General features: G+C 39.1%; 1 protein-coding gene across 1 annotated transcript in view; it reads left to right on the top strand.

The window, feature by feature from the left end:
* Positions 1 to 22,397, top strand: part of LOC308194612 (uncharacterized protein) — a 975,354-nt gene that overhangs the window by 67,551 nt on the left and 885,406 nt on the right. The gene's annotated exons all lie outside the window — the stretch shown is intronic.

Below are 22,397 nucleotides of genomic sequence, written 5' to 3'. Positions count from 1 at the left end.
CGCAACCCCCGGGCTGAGCCCGCTGTCGGCGCTCCGCACCCGCGGAAGGTGCGCGGGCGGCGCTGCGGGGGCGCTGCGCGGGGTGCGGGCGCCCGGCAGGTGGAGCCGTGCGGGGTCCGGCTCCGCGCCTGGGCGCGCGGCGGGGGTCGCAATTAGCCGCGGCCACACGTGCGCGGGGTCGCGTGTGGGGTTTTCTGGGGGGTTTTCTTCCCTTCTGCCTCGCGTTTCTGGCTTTGCGGCGTGCACCGCGTACAGGCGAGAGCCGGGATGCTGGGGGTAGTCCGTCTTAAGTAGCGCGGAATGTATAAAAGCGTAATTGCGAATATTATTCAATAGCGGCTAACAATTAAAAGATTATCCCGGTGCTCTGCAGCTAGCAAGGAGCAGACTGTACTAATTGGATAGTTAATGACATTTAAATAGGCAGGCTTTCTTAAAATAGTAAGCCCCACTCTTGCAGGGAAGTGAATAGGGTGTTAGAATATTTAATAACTGTATTGCGGTGACGGTAACATTTGTGAAAGGAGCGCGGTAATTAAGTTGTTAGCTTGGCCGCTGGCACCGGGGCGTACCTTGCATCGGCTGAGAGCAGGCTGAATGTACCTTGCTTCTCCTCCGACAGGGAAACGCAGCTGCACACCTCGGGATTTGTGAGGCCAGGTCGAAAGGCAGGCAAATTTTGGCGTTTTGTCCGGTGAAATCCTTTGCCGTCTGTTAGTGGTATCCTTAGACCGGGCTGATAATTGTGCTCGAGGTGCATGGCACTTGCTGCTTACTGCCTGAGTTTTATGTCACTTTCCGGCACTTACGCTGATTAGAAATAGTCACTGCTCACTGTTGTGAAGACTGGACCGGAGATAGTGTAGCAACACTCCTCTTGTCATCCTTTACAAACTAAACAGTGAATGTAGTCTCTTTTATAGTAACAGCACACCAGCTTATGCACTGCTCAGTAACAGTGATGAATTAATCCATTTCTGCATGGTTAAACTTTATTTTCTGAACTCCTTGTTCTCCAAATCTCTCATATCTCTTGCCTAGCTTGAAATTGTTCCGTGAGAAGCTCAGATGATAGCTGCATAAACCTGTTGCATTTGGTTTGAAAAGTTTTCTCAGTGTAATGTGTAATAAAGTTGGCAAAACAAGCAGCAGCACAGTGCAATGTTAGGGCTGCCGTATTTTTTTCCAGAGAGGAATGGTTCCCACTGTCTGCGTCAAAGACGTATCAAAGGAAAATGCCAGAAATTAAATTAGAGATTGAATTTAACAAATTAAATAGGATATTCTATTTTTGGAACTTGTGTAGAGATTAACACATTAGTAAAATTGTTATGTCTATATGGGCTCTTATATTTCTGTGCTTTATTCCCTCAGTCTTTGGTTTTGTGTTCAGTGTAATTTTGTTTTCTTTTGAGGTAAAAAAAGCAGAAATAAATAAACTGCCATAACACCAGTCTAAATACTGAAAGTGCTTGGAGAGTGTGTCTCCCAAGTCGGTGAAAATGCTGAGCTTCACAAAAGTTATATCCACAATTGTAAAACTAGTCTGTTTTCATCTTGTGTCAGGTACTGCAGTTCTCACTTGGGAGTCTTTCTGTGTTGTATCCCAACCTTGCTCTTTTCACTACCGCAGGTACATTTCTCAAATACTTGATTCTTGCATGCCAAACTATCCAAATATTTCTTCTGAACCTGAATTCCATTCTACGTGTTCCCAAATGAGGGTTTCTAAAAAATCAGAATAATGGAGCTTTTGGTTTCTTTCCCCTCAGTTCCTATAACAATGTTAGCTTGAATGAGATGGAGTTTAATGTTAAGGTTGGATTTCCTCCAAAACAAAAGTATGACTTTCCACACAGCTGATAAATATATAGCTGAACGTGTTATCAAAGATTTACAAAACACTGATGTCTCGACATCTGGATTTGTGGAGTGTCTCTGATACAACATGGATTGTGAGAAAATGCCAAGTTTTTTCTTTTTTTTTTTTTTGGAGGGAAAAAACCAGCAGCAGACAGAATATCGAAAAATGCTTTCCATAACATACTGTATTGTATAAAGCTACTTCGGAAAGTTGTGTGCAAATTTTCCATATATTTTATGATAACGCTTCCAGCACAAGTTTTACAAGAAAATGAACTTATTGAAAAATCCTCCTAATGAAACACAGATACCTATCTTCTACAACACCTGCATATTTTTCCCAACTCGTATTTGTAAACCTATGCAGGAAGATTCCCCAACATTATTAAGCATGTTCTTCCGTATTGCTTCCAAATTGGACTACCTGAAGTCTTTCTTGCATCTCAACATCTGCAGTAGTAATGTTAACTCAGTGTCCTTACTAGGTTGACAGTACCCTTCTGCTCTTCTGAATCTTCCGTTAACACAGATCTTCATACGTACTAGAGCTTAACATGTAGTACATCTAGAAATGTTGTGTTTATTAAATTCACAGCTCAATGTGAATAAAACAAAAAAACCTTTAACATTGGAAAATGCAGTTTTTAATACTGAGGGAGGGAAATGGAAGACATTCGTAAATCCTGTATAATTACCATACTCGTATTGCTTGTTAGATGAAGGAATGTCAACTTCCTGGTGCTTGCCTCTGTCATAATGGTAAAATACTCTTTGAAGCTACAGGATGCATTACAAATCATTGCAGGTAAAACAAATATTTAGGAAGCAGAGATGCAGAATATTTTTTAATGCATTGAAGTGAACAGGCTATGAAATTTGGTATCTGAAAACCTTTCTAGTGCAGCTAATAAAGTAATAATTGCTACTGATAGATATTGGAATTGGACTTGAGGAAACTAATACAGCTTTTAAAAAAAACACAACATGTTGGTTTCATAGATGCTGAGATTTCTTTTTATACATTATAATAGCACGTTACTGTATTAATGATAGCAATTGAAGTTATAGATTAGTAAATTCCACGGACTTAGCAGAGTCATGGCTTGCAAATTATCAGAATGACTAAAACATTAAATTACACTTGTATTTGCGCAGTAAAGTTAATTTCATACAAGATGACTTGCAGCTCTGTTATGTTACAAATACATTTGCGCTTCTGAAATTGCATTCTTTCATTCAGGTCTGTAAAGAAACTAAGTTTCACAGGTGGACCTGTTACTTCGGGAGTTAGTGATTTAGCAGTTTAATGATGGATTCTCTAGGACTAGCTGTTTTGATGACTAACAGTTTGTCACACAGAGAAGAATGACCTTAGTTTAGCACACCCACATGCACTGATATATATATATATATAAATGTGTGCCTGTATAGACTGCATGAACATCAGTATTTTTGTTAAGTAAGTCTTAACAAGTGAAATAATCTATCTGCTTTCTAAATTGCTTTAGAGATTTAATTCATCTAGTACATGGTATCCCCAAAATACACTAAACTATAAGAAAGAATCTGCAAAAATTTCTTTTTAAGCATACGAAGTATTTTAACTGTAGCAAGCAAAAAGATCAGCATGGAGTACTGAGTACAGTACAGGAGTACTGTACTGGAGTACAGCAAATACTTTTCCTCTAGAAACATGAATGAGTCAAATATGATGTCAGTTTTAGTAATTCAAATTGTATCTCTAATCTTAAACTATTGCAGTATAGTATCTAAAGGCAGGCTGCCTGTGAGCACTGTTGAAATCTAGAACTCTTGAGCATGTAGCATGTCTCTTCTAATAGCTGCTAAATGTTCCAGTGTTTATTAAGAGGTAATGTAAGTGGAATCGAATGTTGTGACAGCGTAATGGTCTCCTGTTGAATATATGTTCCATGGCTTAGTGCAGACACTTTCAGGAAACAAGCATATTTCAGCGTTGTCAGTTCAATAGGAACTATTTCTGCAAAAAAACTTAAATAAGCCCCCACAGAGAAATCTTTTCATCATGCTTTTGTTGTAGTACTCTGATGAGAGCAGCATTGCTTTGCCTTCATTTGTTGAATGAGGGGCTAGTTTCCAGAAATCGGTAGGGTCACACACATGGTGGCGCCTGCTCCAGACCTTGTCTGTACAGATACACAACACTTCTGCTAGCTCAAGTTTTTACTCCCTCCAGGGGGAAGAGAAAGCATGCGAGGCAGCTGTATGCCACAACGTGCTGTTGTGACCACCTGGCAGTGCAGAACCAGAGGGCAGATCTGCTGCCGTCCTGCTGCGTGTGATCTTGACCCATGTGGAATATTTGGAACAGGAGTGTTTTGAACATAAAAAGGGAAGTGTTCGAGTTGGTCTTCCCTTCTGATACACAAATATGCATTGACAGTTCTTCTGTTTATTCAGGAACCATTTTGCCTTTTAAATAAAGTTAAAAATCCCATTGATTTAATCTCTTTAGAAGTATGTGACAAATCATTCTGGCTGAAGTACTGTTCCCACATTGATCTCTACCTTTTTATTTTAAACCTCTTCTCCCTTGGGACAGGGTAACATTGAGATGTAGCCATAATGATGTTCAAAAGAGCATCAGCCATTTTCAAGGGCAGGGAGCAGGGCAAAGGCAAGGGAAGGCAAGCAGCCAGCAAGGACTGAGCTTAGATTTATCTACTTCCTAAGCAAGTGAGGTGAGGAAGAAAGAAGGATGAAGCATGTGCTAATTGACAGTGGGCAGTGGCCCCAGGGTCACAGCAAGAGTGAAGATTGTTGAAGTTTGGTCTGAACCACCTCCATCTCAGCCCTGGGAGACGTTATCTTGGCAGCTAATTCCACTTTATGGCAGACTGAACATTATATGTATGATTTCAGATGAAAACATTTGAACTGTTAACAACATTATCTGAAATTGCACAGATTTATGCAGTGGCAACCATCTAACATTATGACTGGTAAAACCCATTTTAGGCCCTGCTCTTGCAGACACTACATACATGTTTAAACTGATGATGAGTTCTGCTCGTATTTTTAGGACTACAACTTGATATAACAAGAGATAGGGAGTGTAGTCTGGTTAATACTTTTCTTTTTGGAAACTAACAACTTTAACTTTCATTTTGGAGGATCTGTTACTGGCAATGAGTACCTTTGCAACCGTATATAATACGGTTTCAGTGGTGTTCTAACCCCTGCAAATCACTGGGGTAGAACTTGTTCTTGGACAGGAGAGATTACGAAACCTAATTGTATGTTATACTGAAATAAAGGACCACATTCAAGGAACATACAGGTTTTGTGAAGGTAATTTTAAAATATCTGGAACTATTTGTTGCAGCAAAGGGGGTGAAATACAGGGATGAGAATCAAAATGGACGAGCTGGTAGTCTAAGGGGAAATCAAGCTTTTGAGAAAAGATATGCTAGTTGGTACAGATTCATCCTTTATTTTCTATTTCAGCAGATCTGCTGCTAATTTAGGGTGTGGGCTGAGGATAGCCAGTGAATTAGGTACAGTGGGTAAGAAAGTACTGTCCATTCACTTAAAAACTGCTGTTAATTTAATTGGATTTTTAGCTGCCTTTTAGATTAAACTGCGTTTGTATTCCTAGTCTATTGCAGTAGGAAATAAAATGTGCTCATTTGCAACTCCAAGACTAAACTAATTAATTTTAGTTCACATTGCAAGAGATTTATTGTGGCTTATGTGTCCCTGGGAAAAGGAATAGTAGATTGTTATAAAATGCTCTAGAATAAGGATTATTATTTTTTTTTTAAATAAAGATTGGATAGTTAGGGCTTACTTCAGCAATAGCTAGGATTAGCAGCAGTGAGGCACAAGTGGGATAAGGGTTAGGTTTTACCACCCTTCCTTAGACTCACTAGAAAATACTTCCGTAGCTTCGTGAGTATTCACTCCGATACACTCTTTGATTTCTCATGCAAAAATTGGGGAAGAAACCACAGGAAAAGAATGAGAGGAGATTGCATGGGACTGATTGGCAAACTAGCAACAGCTGTTAGAACAATCAAGGGGGATGATGAGCAGTTATTCTTCAGTAGGAACAGAAGGAGTGAGGACTAGATTTAACATAAAGAAAAAGGAGGAGTGATGAGAAGAGGGAGCGTGGTTAAAGAAGGATTTAAAGTGCTACCTTGGCAGAAGTTCTTGGGACAAAGATTAGTCAACAAGGGGAAGAAAATGATTTTTAAAAAAGTTATTTTGAGTAAGAGGTATCTTTGTATGTATGGAGTTAGACATGAGGTTTGTCTCTTGAAGAGCTTGTGATGTACTGTTAGAGGACGTGGCGTGATCGCCTGAATCTCAAATAGTATGTGGATTCTTTGAGTTTAAGCTAGGTGGGGGAGAACACTTCTTTATATGCGCAGGATTTATGTCGTGCTGTGTGGACTTGTGTTCTTGGAGGACAGGAAGAGCGTTTAGCAATTTCTAAAATCTCTCTGCCCTTGTTTCCTTTTAATAGACTTTCATCCTACTGTCTTTTTCTCTATCTTTGTTTTCTTTACTTCTGTGATTCAAGAGCAGGAGGATCTGAAGATAAAATTGACCTAAACTGAAAACTCCCTGAACCAGTAGGATTGACTGGGGCTGTGATCACACTCAATTTCACACTGCTGCTAGTGTCATGTAGAGTAATATTGTGAAGGATTCTGTCAATTTTGGGTTTGGCTGCTAGTTGTCATAATGGTAAAGAATCACAGGGAGGTTCACTATCTTCAGTCAGTGAATGAGAAACTTTATTAGAGAAAGAAAGCTTCAGAGAAAATACCAGTTTTCCTTTCTTTTCCTCATTATAAAGCTTTCACATAAAATCTTTTCATTTCCTGACTGAATATCTGCAGCTGATTTTCAAAAACTGTACATGACATTTGAAGTCTTGGTTCCATACATGTTTTTCTTGATGGAAAAGTTAACTTAAATTGTTCCAACTCTTTGGCTATTCATTTCTACTGTCTAACAACCTTTTCAGTTGAACTATTTAGAGGACTATATAGATAACCAATTTAAACTGAGTAATTCTCAGGGGTGGGTGGGGGGGATGGATAAGGAAGACCTTTAATCATATTGAATTATCTCAAATAGTTTTGCTGGTGATACTGACGGTATAAAGTAAGGACAGCATTAAACCTCTTAGAAGGGAAGAGCAGGTGGGATCTGGTTTAGCCAGCCTTGCTACCAGAAGAACGATATGGAGAACTTCTGCTTCATGCTTTGTACCATCTGTACTCTGTAATCAGGCGGTTTTGTATGTTTTTGTTATTATCATTACTCTTTTGTGCTCTGCCATAACAGCTACAGACCCACTTGGAGAGTGGGACAGGACTCTCTTGTGCTAGATGGCACGTGCATTTAATGAGTACAGATTCTGTTCTATCCTTGTAAAAAGACAGCAGATTCCACTGTCTCATCAAGATGTATGCACTTGCATATGCAGCGCATCTACTATAATAAATATATAAGAATATATGTTCCTGGTTACAACTTTGGAAAAACTAGTTAAATTTGAAGTGTATTCATCTTTCTGCACCTTGTCTTTCACTCACCTGTCCACCATGGTTGTATCTGCCCCTTTTGGGGAATTTCATGGCCTTCGGATCACACCTGAAAGATTGCATGTTGCTCGTTAGGTACCGATAACTCACGGATATAGCATAAATAGTGTGCAGCTATCTCCTGGAAATAATTCTTTGCTAAGAAAGCTTTCAGTTGCTGCTCTTGTTTACTCGGAACAACAATCACTTCCCCCAGGTCTCCCTCTTGCTCTTCTATTTTGGTTTCATCTGTTTCTCAGGTGCAACTGTATTTCTGCTATTATTGTATTTAGCTGCATTTACAGCTTGTGATTGATTTCACTGTGGTCAGCCCTGACTGCTGCCTCCTGAGCTTTGTGAGTAACTACCCTTTTCTCTGACTGTTTGTCTGACTCTGCCTCCTTGCTCTGCACCTCCCCACATAAATGCTCCTAAGTTGGTATTTTGAGAGCCAAATCTGAGTCTCAAACAATCCATTTTGTGAATAACCTGTAGCCTGGAAAAAGATTTATTGTCAAATCTGTATAGCAGCCCATCCTATGTTTTGCATAGAAAGAGGAAAGCATGAGGAAGAGATGCAGTAACCACATAGTATTTTTTTTTTCAATCTTAAAAATATAATCTATTGCCTAAAATTAAATTTCTTCATTAGTGTACAAACTGTAATCTGCTTAAGAGTTTTGCTCAGCAGTCACATTTGCGCAGAGTTACAGAAAAAGCATATTGCTTGTATTTTTTTTTTTTTGAAAGCTGGTTTGAAGCCAGTGAAAGAGAAGTGTTAGCTGCATGAAAAGCTTGTCAATTTACCCAGGGAAAAGATGCAAACTGGGTACACAGGTATAAGGCTCTGTTTCATCATTGTCATGGTAATCCATCTCAATCTTACTTCTGGGAGGCTACTTCTAAGTTTATGTCAATTTACATTTCAGTGAATACCTTGTTTCTATTTCTTTACTGCAGTGAAGGTATCCTTACTTATTAGATGACTGCATTTTGGAAATGCCTATCATTTTTGTAAAATAGCTACAGTGACAAAACATATACAGGAAAATGTAACCTGTGGAAAATAATGCATATTAAACTAACAGTTATTTCAGACCTAGTAAAACAAAAAACACGCCTGAAATTTTCCCACATTTCCTAGACATTCCTCCAGTATTCCAGGGTGACGAATGAGCACCTCTACGTGTTCAAAGCTTGCCAAGTCTGGGCTCTAAGGCAACCCACAACAGAAGTTGAACAGTCGTTAGGAAATTTTTTGTTTAAATGCCCTCAATAACCACAGCAGAAATACTGGTTCATGGGGAGTCATAAGCAAGGTATTTCAGGACTTAGCATTTCAACTGCTATTGTGAGCTTGATTTAAAAATTAAAAAATAATTAAAAAAAAAAAAGCCTTTCTTTAGTCAGTGAAGTCAGTACTTTGTGCCTTCTATAGAGAACAATACCAAACCTGGATGGCTAAATTCTGGATTAACTCTGTCTTCTAAATGTTTAAAGGTTTCATTTTACGTGATGTGTAGAAGTAAAATACAGTATACCTGCACTTTTCCAAAACCATGAATCTGTTTTCCAACATAATCATTTTTACAGACAACTACAAGAACAATATGTGGCACTGCAAAGTAAAAATTGAGTCTACTTTCCTTTCTGTGATTTTACTTCTTCAGCTTGCTCTCTGTTACTCAAAACTTTTTCTTCTGACAAATGCCACCGGTTATACTGCATATTATAGATGACAGGTATTTAGTGTTTTGTTCTTGCTGCTGCTGTAAAAATGGCTAAACACAAGTAGCTTGTTATGAGATTCATTTAATTCTAACTCACTGATAACTAAAGAGTTTACATGATTTAAGGGTTGTTAACATCCTTTTCACATTTGACATACATGTCATATGTCTTGCACTTTCCATTTTCCTTATCTTAGGACTTTTCGTCATAAAATTACCTCTAGCTAAAGGAAACATCATGTTTACTCCAGAGTGATAATCCTTCTCTTCTAATCATATCTCATAATAAAAAAAAAAAAAGGAAAAATAAACAACAAAAGCCCACCAAACTAAGAGCTCTTTAATTATTATTATGTATATGTAGATATTTTATTAGCATATTGGAATCCACTAGGAAAATGATGAATGCTAAACTGTGTGGGACTTGAAGCTACAATTTTAGTTTTCTGCTGGACCAGTGATTTGTTGTGGTTATTTTAACCATGTTATCTTATATATATATATATTTTTTTTTCCTGAAGGTACTGAAACATAAATAAAGGATCTAAATGGGGTTACAAATTTTCCAGTGTAATACGCTCTGCTTTACCATTCTTATATAAATTCTCTAAATTGGTTGGTATGAAACTGAAGAAAGCATTAAATGTTGACTCTAGAATTAGTAAGCATAGTTTCATTGTTCTGAAAGTGCCATTCAGCTTACTTCTAACAGTGATGTTGATTTGAGTCACCTCATGTTCTATTTTTATTTATGTCCATTTTGGCAATAAGAGTAGGCCAGACAGTTTTATATACATTAATTATCAATGAGTTCTTGTCCAGGATTAGGCAGATTACAGGGGGGAAAAAAAATGTGTGGCTTGTTGAAAATAGTCTACATTTGGGAAATCTTTATCCCTCTATTTTTTTTCTGAGTGGAGGGTAAGGTAAATACTTTGTGTTAAACTTTTGTGTAAATTTGTGTAAACTTTAAAGCTAAACTCCTAGTTGAAACAACTGTATTAGTTACAAAATCAACAGCTGTGCAAAACACCAGTTTCTTTTGCACAAAAGGCAGGCTCTTTGCTTTTGAAACAGATATCTGCTATTTTTAGTTGTATATGGTGGACACAAAATGGACATTCTTCAATTCTACTTGTTTATTTCGTATTATCCGTCAGTAAAAATAAATAAATAAATAAAAAACCCCAGGTCCCAATCTTGCTAATAATCATGCATGTTCAAGCCAGAGTTAAAAACATGTAAATGAGAGCCCATAAAGAAAAACTTTCAACACTGTAGTGATGATATAAATCTAAAAGTACATCACTTTGAGAAGTCTGAGAAATCAGGTATTTGTAACAAATATTACAATGATAACAACTTGTTTTCTTTTACATCCATTCATTCTTTTGGTAGTACATATTAATATTAATATTTTGCTGTTAAAGCTAAGATTATCACACAGTTCTTTCCCAGAGCAAAATATTTCCTATGACATATTGAATAAATTTAATTTTAGAACCTTGATTTATTTGCTCTGTGCAAACAAATGTTTTGACTTCTGAAAATACTAACCAGCAAAAAAGACAAAGTGAAAATCACTCTACCTTTAGACCTTTTCTATAAAGATCTTTTTAGACTTTTTCTATAAAGTGCAACTTGGAAAATAGGAGCACTGTAGCTCTCCACTGAACAGGGACTCTGGTGTGTGCGCTGTTTAGTACATAATGTAACCCACTGTATACTGAAGGGTTATATCACCATTCTTGCAACTACGAAAAATCACAAAAATGATGTGAAAACTTACAGTGCAAGAATAGCTGGTAAAACATGAACGTTGATGAACTTAACTAATTTGCTTCTTTGTTAGCATGTGTGTTCTCAAATACTCAAAAGTTGACTATTCTCTTAGAAAAGGACTATGATACCTTAGTCTCTTTTTTTTTGTGTGTGAAGTATTTCTATAATGCGCTACTGTAATTTGGATTTAAATTCCAAACCTTTGAATAGTTTCAAGGTGACAAGTGCCTTGAAACCTGTTCTTAGATTCAATTAGCTGATTGTCTTATTGTCCCATTTATCCTCCATATTTAATTTTCCGTAATAATAAGTTGATAAAAATTTTAAGTAAATAATTCATAATGACCTTTAAATTAGTGAAGAAGAGGATTTTTTTTGTAGTTCTATCTGAAAGGATTTTATTTCTGATTTATTTTTACAGTTAGCAGCAGAAATTAGAGGATTAATTTCTTATTACTTCAGTGAATTTTAGGTCTTTGCTAATGTTAAATTTTCACACTTTATATATGTAGCTGGTGAGAACAGTAATACTGTCAATGAATTTCAGATTCAACTAATTTTCTTTCCAGTACACTTCTTGGGGAAATTACCTTTTGGACAGAATCTGAAAAGCTATGGAAAGAGTTTTATTGTTACTTAATTTGCTTTCCATTGTTTGATGATTTGATATACAGGAGGCCAGTGGAAGCCTCATTCTCTTTTACTATGTGTTAAAAGATCTAAATGTAACCTTTGTCACAGGCTCTGGAGAGCTCTTATACAAAGTAATTTTCTACTAAATTGAAAGCTTCTCATAGTCAATAATCACTTTATGTAATAGACATATATGTTATCTTGTAGCTCAATTATCATACGAAGGTGCTTTATTGTGAGGAATTTTCTTAGGTAGGCCAGTTGTTTGGTTGAAATCCAGCAATGTAGGGAGTCAATTTTGTGATACCCATGTTTAAAAAAAAAACAAACAAAAAAAACCTTTTAGACTGTAGTCAGGTGGTGACTGGCTCTATTGCCCTTTCAGTCTGTCACTGAGGCTTGCTTCTATGGGTTAACAGTACGAGTGTTACTGTGTTGGTTTGGGAAGCTAATTTAATCTGCTTTACAATCTGAATGGCTGTGTCTCTCGTTTACTAGGTGCCCTTTGTAGTGTCACTCTTAATACTGTTTTACAAGACATTTTTCTTCCTGTCTTTTGCTTTCCTTATCTGATATTACGCTCAAGCTGATGTGTGAACTTGAGCTGAAGATGCCCATTCCTAATGATTGCATTTTGTCACTAGCTGCCTGTGCTGTGCATGGTCTCGAATCTTTCTGGATTTACCAAGTGTGGTCAGGCACACATTTTAATTCAGTGCAGTTATGCCGAACAGTTCTAGTTAGAGCACTCCAGCTCTCTGTGCTTCATGGTGAAACTGTCTTTTTGGGTATGGTTAGAGAACTACATGTTCATTGTGAGGCTGCACCGAGCTGGTCAGTAGAAAACAATGCAAACAGTATGGTGTTTTGTCTGACATCTCACATCTCTTCAGGGCTTGAAATACTGAAACGTCAGGGCTGTACATTAGAAGGCTCTCCTCATTCAGGTGCCAGAAATCTGGTGTTCTTTGTCTAGGGTTAAACACTTAAGTGTGAGAGGAGCTTATTCACTTCAAGAGGGCAGTAACAGTGACTGCAGACATAGCTTGGCGCTTAGGGCACCTGCACAGCGGGAACACCAGGCTTTCAATCTGCCATCTTTTGAAAGGACTTCAGTTAATAACTTGTGTCCTACAGAAGCAGCAGGTTATGTTGTTTTATTACCTTGCAACAAATAATTTTGAGAGAAGTGGAAATAAAGATGCAATATAGTGAATATGACAGGAGTTCACTCTTGTATTCTGTTTTTTTCCCCTCATTGGAATGTTATTGGGTAAACAGATTCAATCTGTGAGTAGGAACTAGAATAAGGGTCTCAAGTCAGGAAACTAAATCTGTTGATTGTTAAGGTCATAGACACGCAGGTATTCAGTGTCAGAACCCGATATAAAAGATCTGGCATTTAGTCATTGCTAGCAAATGTCAGCTATTGTACATAAAGAATGTATAGCTTTAGAAAAAAAGTTTGCTGAAGTATTTGAGCCACATTTCTATTATCACAACATTTTACACACTTTATATTAAATGAAAAAGACTCCATTCTATAAGTTAGCGTCACAATTACAATTTTGACTAGCAGAGAGCTTGAATTTGATCACGGAGTTAGTGTGGAATTTCAGGGTTCAAACAACCATGTAGATTGAACTATCATCTGAATAGGGAAAATATGTATTGTTTTATCGTTGATTGATAATGTTTAGCAATCTGCGAGTAAAAAGTAAAAATAAAAAATAAAAATTAGGGAGCCTGTATGGTGGTAGTCCCCTCAAAGGCCTCCAGACAATTACCTTCCTTTAAGCCAAAAATGAAGAACAAACCAAAATCTACCCAAAACTTAAATGAAAATATAAATCTAAACTCCATGGCACTAATGTGTTTCTCCCTCACTAAAATACAGTAAATAATGAGTCTCTTATATTTTAAAATGGTTCATGGGTGGGGGAAATACATCCGCTGTCAATTTATTCAGTCATCACACGTACAGTAGAGTGGAAGCAAGAATATCTTGCATATTTAATATGACCAATTGCTCAGTTACCACTAATATATTTTTATTAAACTGTAAACTCCCCGGTTTTCTGCATCTGACTTTACTGTTTTTTCTCATGGTGCCAACATAGTTGTTGTCAGTATTATCCCAGTGAGGAACAGAGTAAATTAAATGGCCAGCTGTCTTTTTCTGTACATTTTTCCTTATTAAATATTCTTATGAATATTCATAAAACTCTTAGTTTCATTCTTTATCCAACTGTTTAACCTGAAACTACAGAATTTTTTTAGTTCACTCTAAACTTATTTATATTTCTTATTTGAAAAGAGGTGGCATGGCCAAAGATTGGAATGCTAATTGTGCTGCATTCCTTTGTGATATAAAAATCTAGACATTTCTATGTGCTTAAGCTTCAAATATAAAGCAAGATGATTTTGTCTAATTACCAAAACAAGAAAGAAGTTCAGCTCATAAGCCATAACAAAAATGCTAAGTACTGTTTATTACTCTTTGTAACAAAAATGGGCTGAACTGTTCTTTTAAGATGAATGAGTGCAGTCTTCAGAAAATTCATCTGTCTCACTACAGCTGTATTTGTGTAAAGTGAAATGATGACTTGCGTTTGTGTAGGGAACAGGTATTAAAGCAGGCTTTTCAGGCATTGCTACGCTATCACCAGAATTATAAGTATTCATAAGGACAGTGGAAAAGAACTTTAAAGAATCAAATTTGGAAGTCTGGAAAAGGGTTTCTTAGTGTTTCAGATTATGCACTTTTCTTACATGAACATTATTCTTTGCAGGGGGGTTTAGTTCAGTGGAAAAAAAAATCCTGAAATGTAGAGAGCTTTAAAATATTAACACCAAAAGCGTGCCAGCCAGTTTACTAGCAACTAATGTACATTTTGCAAATCATGAGTGAGAACTGAAGACATGGTGATCATTACTTATAATTAAGAAAATGATCAACTACGAAGTATTGTGAATATTAATTAGACTTGGTTATTACTCAGAGGTGGCTTTTTCAGCAGCATTTCAAAGGTGATCCCAAGGTACTTTTCCCTCTGTCACAGGTTCGTTCTGAGATTTAATAAATCATAGAATCATTAAGGTTGGAAAAGATCTCCAAGATGATCTGGCAAACCATCCCCCAGCCACCAATATCAGCCACTAAAGTGGGTCCTTAAGTACCAGGTCCAACCTTTCCTTAAATACCCTCAAGGAAGGTGATTCTGCCACCTCCCTCACGTTGGAACCTCACGTTCCAATGCCTGACTACTCTTTCTGAGAAGAAATTTCTCCTAATTTCCAACCTGAGATGGAATGGAGACAAATGGAGGATGTAAGTGAAGTTCTGTTGACAAAACATTTGAGTCTGTTGTAGGGTAAAATCCAAATAATAGATCAAGGATTTCAGGAAGTTCTGATATATTTTTAGGTATCTACTTCAGAATTGACAAAGTATGTATGGGTGCAGGGCAAGCACCATTATATTATTAGGTTCATCTTTGCCATAGATTTTGCCATAATATGGCAGTATTTGTAGTAGTTACACTGAGGACATGAGGATCCAGAACAATAATGTTCCTTGTTTCAATTGCATATAAGAATTATTTCGCAATATTGCTTCTAATCCTGTTGTTAGGGCCTAAATAATGTATAATATTAATAATAATATATAATCAATAACACATAATATATAATCAATAATGTAAAATATTATTGTGTATTATGTAATTGGCATTTGGCACCCAGATCCATAATACTAAGTTTTTGGAAATCATGCTTTCCTAAATGCGGGCAAAATACATTAGGTGAGGATTACCACATAACATTTATTACCACATAACATCTCAACTTGTTTTGTATCACATAAATGCTAAGGAGTTAGTGACTGAAAAATATAGTCACTTTTCAGAAGTACCTAATGGCATTTATTGTGCATTTCTAAGTTTAGTAGAATCCACAACAATTTTGGTATGTGCCTATACATTTACTTGGACAGGCCACTCGAACTACCTCTGTAAACTTGTACTTGCAATACTCGTCTCATCCAGCATCATATGTAATCATTTTGGAAAGGTATTCAGTACAGAGCTTTATAGTAGAACAATTTCAAGGAAATTGCAGACTGGGTGCAAAAGAAGAAAGGACTAGAGTTTCACTTGTTGTCTCTTAAGGTTCTAGAACAGCATATCTACATTCCACTTTGTGGACCAGTGGTGAGCTTGAGTGCATTAAGACAAATATGTACTAACTTGCTAGTACAGGTGTACTCAAGGAGTACCCTGTCTGCACAGAGCTGGTGATGTTGAAAGGTCAGGAAAACTAAAGAAGAGAAGGGAAAACACTGCTGGATACCACTGACTTTGCTTATTCTCAGTCTTTTTTTTTTTTTGTGGGGGGTGGTTCTTTCGGTTAGTTGGTTTTTTTGGTAGGATGGGGGAAGATGGGAATTGACTGAAAATTACTGGTTCTGACTCCAGCATCTATAACAAGAAGCAAGGCTGGAGCATGACATTGGTTCAACAGAGCTGCAGAACTTAACATCTGAAGAATGTGTTGCTGGAATTTTTTTATTCTCCAGCCTAGAGAAGAGGGTCAGATCCCAACAAAGGGAAGTTAGACAGTCTTCCAAGACATACAAGGTATTTACAGAGAAAATGGAGGGTGTTCTTCTCATGATGATCCTCAATGACTGAACAAGGAAACAGGCACATTATGCTTCAGAGAGAAATTCTGTTTAGATGTGAGACCATGAGAACAAACTGTAGGTTGCCCGGAGAACTGGTGGGATTCCCCTTACTGGAAGTGAAAATCAAGACACAACTCTTAGGTTATCCAGAATCCTGTCAGACTAGTATAAAGTCCTGCTTTCAATGGAAGGTTGGATCAGTAGTCCCTTCCAACACCAGCTTTTTGTGATTCAATGCTGCAGTAAGAGCCTAGTGTGCTCCTTCATGGTGCTGTCTCAAGAGACTGGGGGAAGTTGCCTGCTTTATATAAAATGGAGAAAATGCTGAACAGTAGCTGAGTTTCTTTTATTTGCTTCTCAGTAATTCATCTTCATCATCAGCAAGTCTATATGTGGTACAATGATCATGATGAACTCAAAAATAGATGCTGGATCTAGTCGATAATTATGCAGTATATGTCAATAACTGATCATACACATTTTTATCATTATTTGGATACTCTTTATATGAGCATATTGTAGAGGGCTGGAAAGAGACAACTTTGATCATGTCAAGAACCAGATGCAGAAGAGGAAGCGGAGGAAGCAGATGGGTTTTATAATCAGGTGTTTTCTTATCCACAGAGGAAAAAAAACTATATATGTTCACTTTATCCTATAGCTGGAGGAATTAAGCAACTGCATGTAGTGTCTAAGAGTCAGTATATTTAGCCTTTGGATCAAGACTGCTTGGTAATTCTTCAGTTTCTGGCAACACAGAACACATACCTTGTATTACTACTACAGTTTACACTGTGGAGTACTGTAAGGAGAAGATAAGATCCCAAAGCAAATTGGTGTGGACTGATATTCCTGTGACAGCAAAAAGTGTCTTTTTTCATGTTTTGTGTAGTTCTGAGGTGTGGCTTTGAGTGTTTTTTTTTCTTAATGTTTCTTTTTGTGACAAAGTGTGAGGGTGTTTGGAGGTGAAAGGACTGTGGAGACTACCAGGGTTGCTCTGGCTGTCTAGGGTGGTGCGTGCTGGGCTTGGTGTGGTGTGTAGCTACGCTGCTGGTCTACAGTGGACCTTGGAGGGACCTTGGAGAGAACTCTTGGTAATGGGGCCTGGATTTCTTCTTAGAAGGTAATAAATAGCTCACAGTCAAAGGGAAGCCACAAGTGAATGAACCTACCGAGCAGGCACAGGAACAGAGTAGGGAGTGAACCAAGCTGACAGTGCAGACAGAACTATTTGGGGGTGTTACCACCCTTCTTTTTGTTTAGTCATTTTCAGCCTTGTGCACAGAGACTGCAGGTAATGTGCCGAATTAAAAGTAAACCAATTGTGCTGGCATTCATTAAGGTAGCTAGGATTTAGCAAGTTACTAGGCTAAGTGTTATTAAGCTCACCAGGCCTGGTAAGTACCCTGAAAGTCCCTCCTAGCAGGCAGACCACAGGCAAGAGTCACTCTTAACAGCTGCCTAGAATGGATCCCCAGTGTTGACAAACTGCCGTTTTCCTTGGATTCCTTTGAAACCATTCACATGACAATCCTACTGTCAACACTGCCAATGAGTCAGGGGCTCCCAGCTAGATTAGCTGGTGTTTTCATTTAACATTTCACACCTTTGCATCTTGGTGTCTTTTATCTTGAATCCTTGAACTGATAACAGTTCCATCTCAGCAATTTTACCATTGCAATTTTAGTGCCTATTTCCACAGACTTTCTCACAGCTCTTTGTTGCAATTTTGCTATTTCCACAAAAGTCAAGGTTGTGCAGCTTGGCCATATGCAAGCAAGGTCTTGGATCCTTGGAATACAGACTGCTGAACCCAGGGTCATGGAAATGTATGGGATGGGGAGGGTATGCAGGGGGATACAGAGAGAGAGAGGGTTATAGGAAGTACCTGGAATCTGTAGAGTGATTAAAAATTACCACAGGAGTATCTCACTGTTTGAATTCAAATTAGAACTAAAATAAATAATGAATCTATATGAATATGAAGTCATTCTACCACAATGTAACAACAGAACCGACCTTTTCTTTGGCATCCTAGATTTCATATGTGCTAAAAAGTTATAGGTGCATGTTGCATACTTTGGGAAGTAAACGTGGACTAACCATTGAGGTGCAAGTGCTGTGCAGCTACATGTGAATATCTGAAGAATCACACTAGGCCCGATGAGCTTTTTTTTCCCCTTAAAACGGTGTGCCTCTTTACAAGCAATTCCACACGTTTACTTTTACACTATTACACATTTATTTACCGTAACTTGAAGGGGTTTACTTATGATGTAATTATGCATATAGTATTTGGAAGTAATATGTGAGAAGGTATGGTCCTTTCATTTCTTTGCTCTGAAGTTATTACTGTGTGGTTGACTGAAATTCATGCTTTGGCTGATTATTTCTTATATAAACACTTCTGTCTCATAGAACTGTAGAATGGCCTGGGTTGGAAGGGTCCTTAAAGCCCACCCAGTTCCAAACCCCTGCCATGGGCAGGCACATCTCCCACCAGACCAGGTTGCTCAAAGCCCCATCTAGCCTGGCCTTGAACACCTCCAGGGATGGGGCATGCACAACTTCTTTGGGCAACCTGTTCCAGTGGCTCACCACGCTCTGAGTGAAGAATTTCTTTCTTATTTCTAATCTAAACCTACCCTCTTTTAGCTTAAAACCATTACTCCTTGTCCTATCACTCTACTCCCTGACAAAGAGTCGTTTTCCTGCTTTCTTGTAGACCCCCTTTAGGTACCGGAAGGCTGCTATAGGTACTGAAAAGCTGTTATAAATAGATTATTAATATTCTAGGTAATCGTAGATTAAGGATGGTATAAATATGTACTAGCCATGTTGATTTCGTTGCATACTACAGCAGTTTCAGGTGGCCTAGTGAAAAAAAAGTTATGACTACAATATATATAATGGCATACAGACTATGCAAAATTACTGTGATGCATTAATTTGTTATGGTTATATGTTGTTATACATGTATGCTGGTGTGTATATGTATATATCTGTATGTGCTTAAACTAAAACCACTAAACATACAGTTTTATGTAATCTGTGATTATTCGTAAGAGACGTCAACAGCTTCTGCAAGCAGTCAAAACTAGTAAAATCATGCCACGTGCTTTCCCAGCCTGTTCATAAATTCTGACACTGAGACCCTTCAGTCAGTAACAAGTTAAATACTTCATGAGCATATAATCAATGGCCACTGAGTGGTTCTTGCATAAAGTCCACTCGAGTGATTCCTGTGATAAACTATCACAGTATACGCCTCCATCAGAACTCAGTTTGTTGTGGTTTAACCCGGCTGGCAGCTAAACACCACACAGCCATTCGCTCACCCTCCCCCCTCCCTCTCTGGGATGGGGGAGAGAAACGGGAAAGTGAAGCCGGTGAGTTGAGATAAAGACAGTTTATTAAGACAGGAATATAATAGTAACAATAGTAATAATAATAGTGATAATAGTATTAATAATAATAATGTGTAAGAAACAAGTGATGCACAATGCAATTGCTCACCACCCGCTGACCGATGCCCAGCCTATCCCCGAGCAGCCGGCCCCCCACCCCGGCCAGCCACCCCTATATATTGTTTAGCATGACGTCAGATTGTATGGAATACCCCTTTGGCCAGTTTGGGTCAGCTGTCCTGGGTCTGTCCCCTCCCAGCTCCTGCTGCACCCCTAGCCTGCTCGCTGGCAGGACAGAGCGAGAAGCTGAAAAGTCCTTGGCCTGGTGTAAACACTGCTCTGCAACAATTAAAACATCGGCATGTTATCAGCGCTCTTCTCATCCTAATCCAAAACATAGCACCCTACCAGCTACTATGAGGAAAAATTAACTCTGTCCTAACTGGAACCAGGACAGATATCCACCCCTTATTCCATACCATTTATGTCATGCTCAGGTTACACTCTTTTCAATACCTTGTAATTAATCACCATTTTCATCTATGATATATAGCAATCATGGTAGTGATGACATACAGTATTATATAATAATTAACATACTACAATTCAACTCATGGGCTATTCTCACCCAGTATCAAATCCCCTTGAGGTACACACCGGACCTCCCCATTCTTTTGCATTACCCACCAAGTGCATCCAGGTCCCTGAGCGAAAGCAATTCCACGAATGGGTTTGCCTTTTCCTGAGGCAAGAGTAGCCCAGACTGTTTTACCCAGCATGCTTCTTACGTGCACTACAGGAACTTTATCCCCTTCTACAGTGCGTAACAAGTTTGATTGGGCAGGTCCAGCTCGGTTGGCAGATCCCCTAGTATTGACTAACCAGGTGGCCTTTGCCAAATGTGTATCCCAATTTTTGAATGTCCCAGCACCCATTGCTTTCAGTGTAGTCTTCAACAGTCCATTGTATCGTTCAACTTTTCCAGAGGCTGGTGCACGATAGGGGATGTGATACACCCACTCAATACCATGTTCTTTGGCCCAAGTGTCTATAAGGTTGTTTCGGAAATGAGTCCCGTTGTCTGACTCAATTCTCTCTGGGGTGCCATGTCGCCATAGGACTTGCTTTTCAAGGCCCAGGATAGTGTTTCGGGTGGTGGCATGGGGCACAGGATATGTTTCCAGCCATCCGGTGGTTGCTTCCACCATTGTAAGTACAATTGTAAGTACATTGTAAGTACACATTGTAAGTACAACCCGCTTGCCGTTGTGGGTTTGAGGGAGTGTGATGTAATCGATTTGCCAGGCCTCTCCATATTTATATTTCAGCCATCGTCCTCCATACCAAAGAGGTTTTGACCGTTTGGCTTGCTTGATTGCAGCACATGTTTCACAATCATGAATAACCTGTGCTATAGTGTCCATGGTCAGGTCCACCCCTCGATCGCGAGCCCATCTGTATGTTGCATCTCTACCTTGATGGCCTGAGGTGTCATGGGCCCATCGGGCTATAAATAATTCACCTTTATGTTGCCAGTCCAGGTCCACCTGAGCCACTTCAATCTTAGCAGCCTGATCCACCTGCTGGTTGTTTTGATGTTCTTCAGTAGCCCGATTCTTGGGCACATGAGCATCTACATGGCGTACCTTTACAACCAGGTTCTCTACCCGGGCAGCAATATCTTGCCACAATGCCGCAGCCCAGATGGGCTTGCCCCTGCGCTGCCAGTTGTTCTGCTTCCATTGCTGTAACCACCGGCACAGGGCATTTGCTACCATCCATGAATCAGTATAGAGATAGAGAACTGGCCACTTTTCTCGTTCAGCAATATCTAAAGCCAGCTGAATGGCTTTCACTTCTGCAAACTGACTCGATTCACCTTCTCCCTCAGCAGCTTCTGCAACTCGTCGTGTAGGACTCCATACAGCAGCTTTCCATCTCCGATGCTTTCCCACAATACGACAGGACCCATCAGTGAACAAGGCATATTTCTTCTCATTTTCCGGTAGCTTGTTGTACAGTGGGGCTTCTTCAGCACGGACCACCTCCTCCTCTGATGATATCCCAAAGTATTTGCCTTCTGGCCAGTCCATAATCACCTCCAAGATTCCTGGGCGACTGGGGTTTCCTATTCGAGCCCGCTGAGTAATCAGTGCAACCCACTTGCTCCATGTGGCATCAGTTGCATGATGCGTAGAGGGGACCCTTCCTTTGAACATCCAGCCTAGTACCGGCAGTCGGGGTGCCAGGAGGAGCTGCGCTTCAGTACCGACCACTTCCGAAGCAGATCGAACTCCTTCATATGCTGCCAATATCTCCTTTTCAGTTGGAGTATAGCGGGCCTCAGATCCTCTGTATCCCCGACTCCAAAACCCCAGGGGTCGACCTCGAGTTTCCCCAGGTTCTTTCTGCCAGAGGCTCCAGGTGGGACCATTCTCCCCGGCTGCGGTGTAGAGCACATTCTTTACATCTGGTCCTGTTCGGACTGGCCCGAGGGCTACTGCATGAACTATTTCCTGCTTAATTTGTTCAAAGGCTTGTCGTTGCTCAGGGCCCCATTCAAAAGCATTCTTCTTACGGGTTACTTGGTAGAGCGGGTTTACAATCAGACTGTAATTTGGAATATGCATTCTCCAAAACCCCACGACACCTAGGAAAGTTTGTGTTTCCTTTTTGCTAGTTGGTGGAGACATAGCTGTTATTTTGTTGATCACATCCA

The sequence above is a fragment of the Anser brachyrhynchus genome (genome assembly GCF_964034855.1).
Source record: "Anser brachyrhynchus genome assembly, chromosome: 4".
Taxonomy (NCBI): domain Eukaryota; kingdom Metazoa; phylum Chordata; class Aves; order Anseriformes; family Anatidae; genus Anser; species Anser brachyrhynchus.
This window is presented reverse-complemented; position numbering and strand designations above follow the sequence as displayed.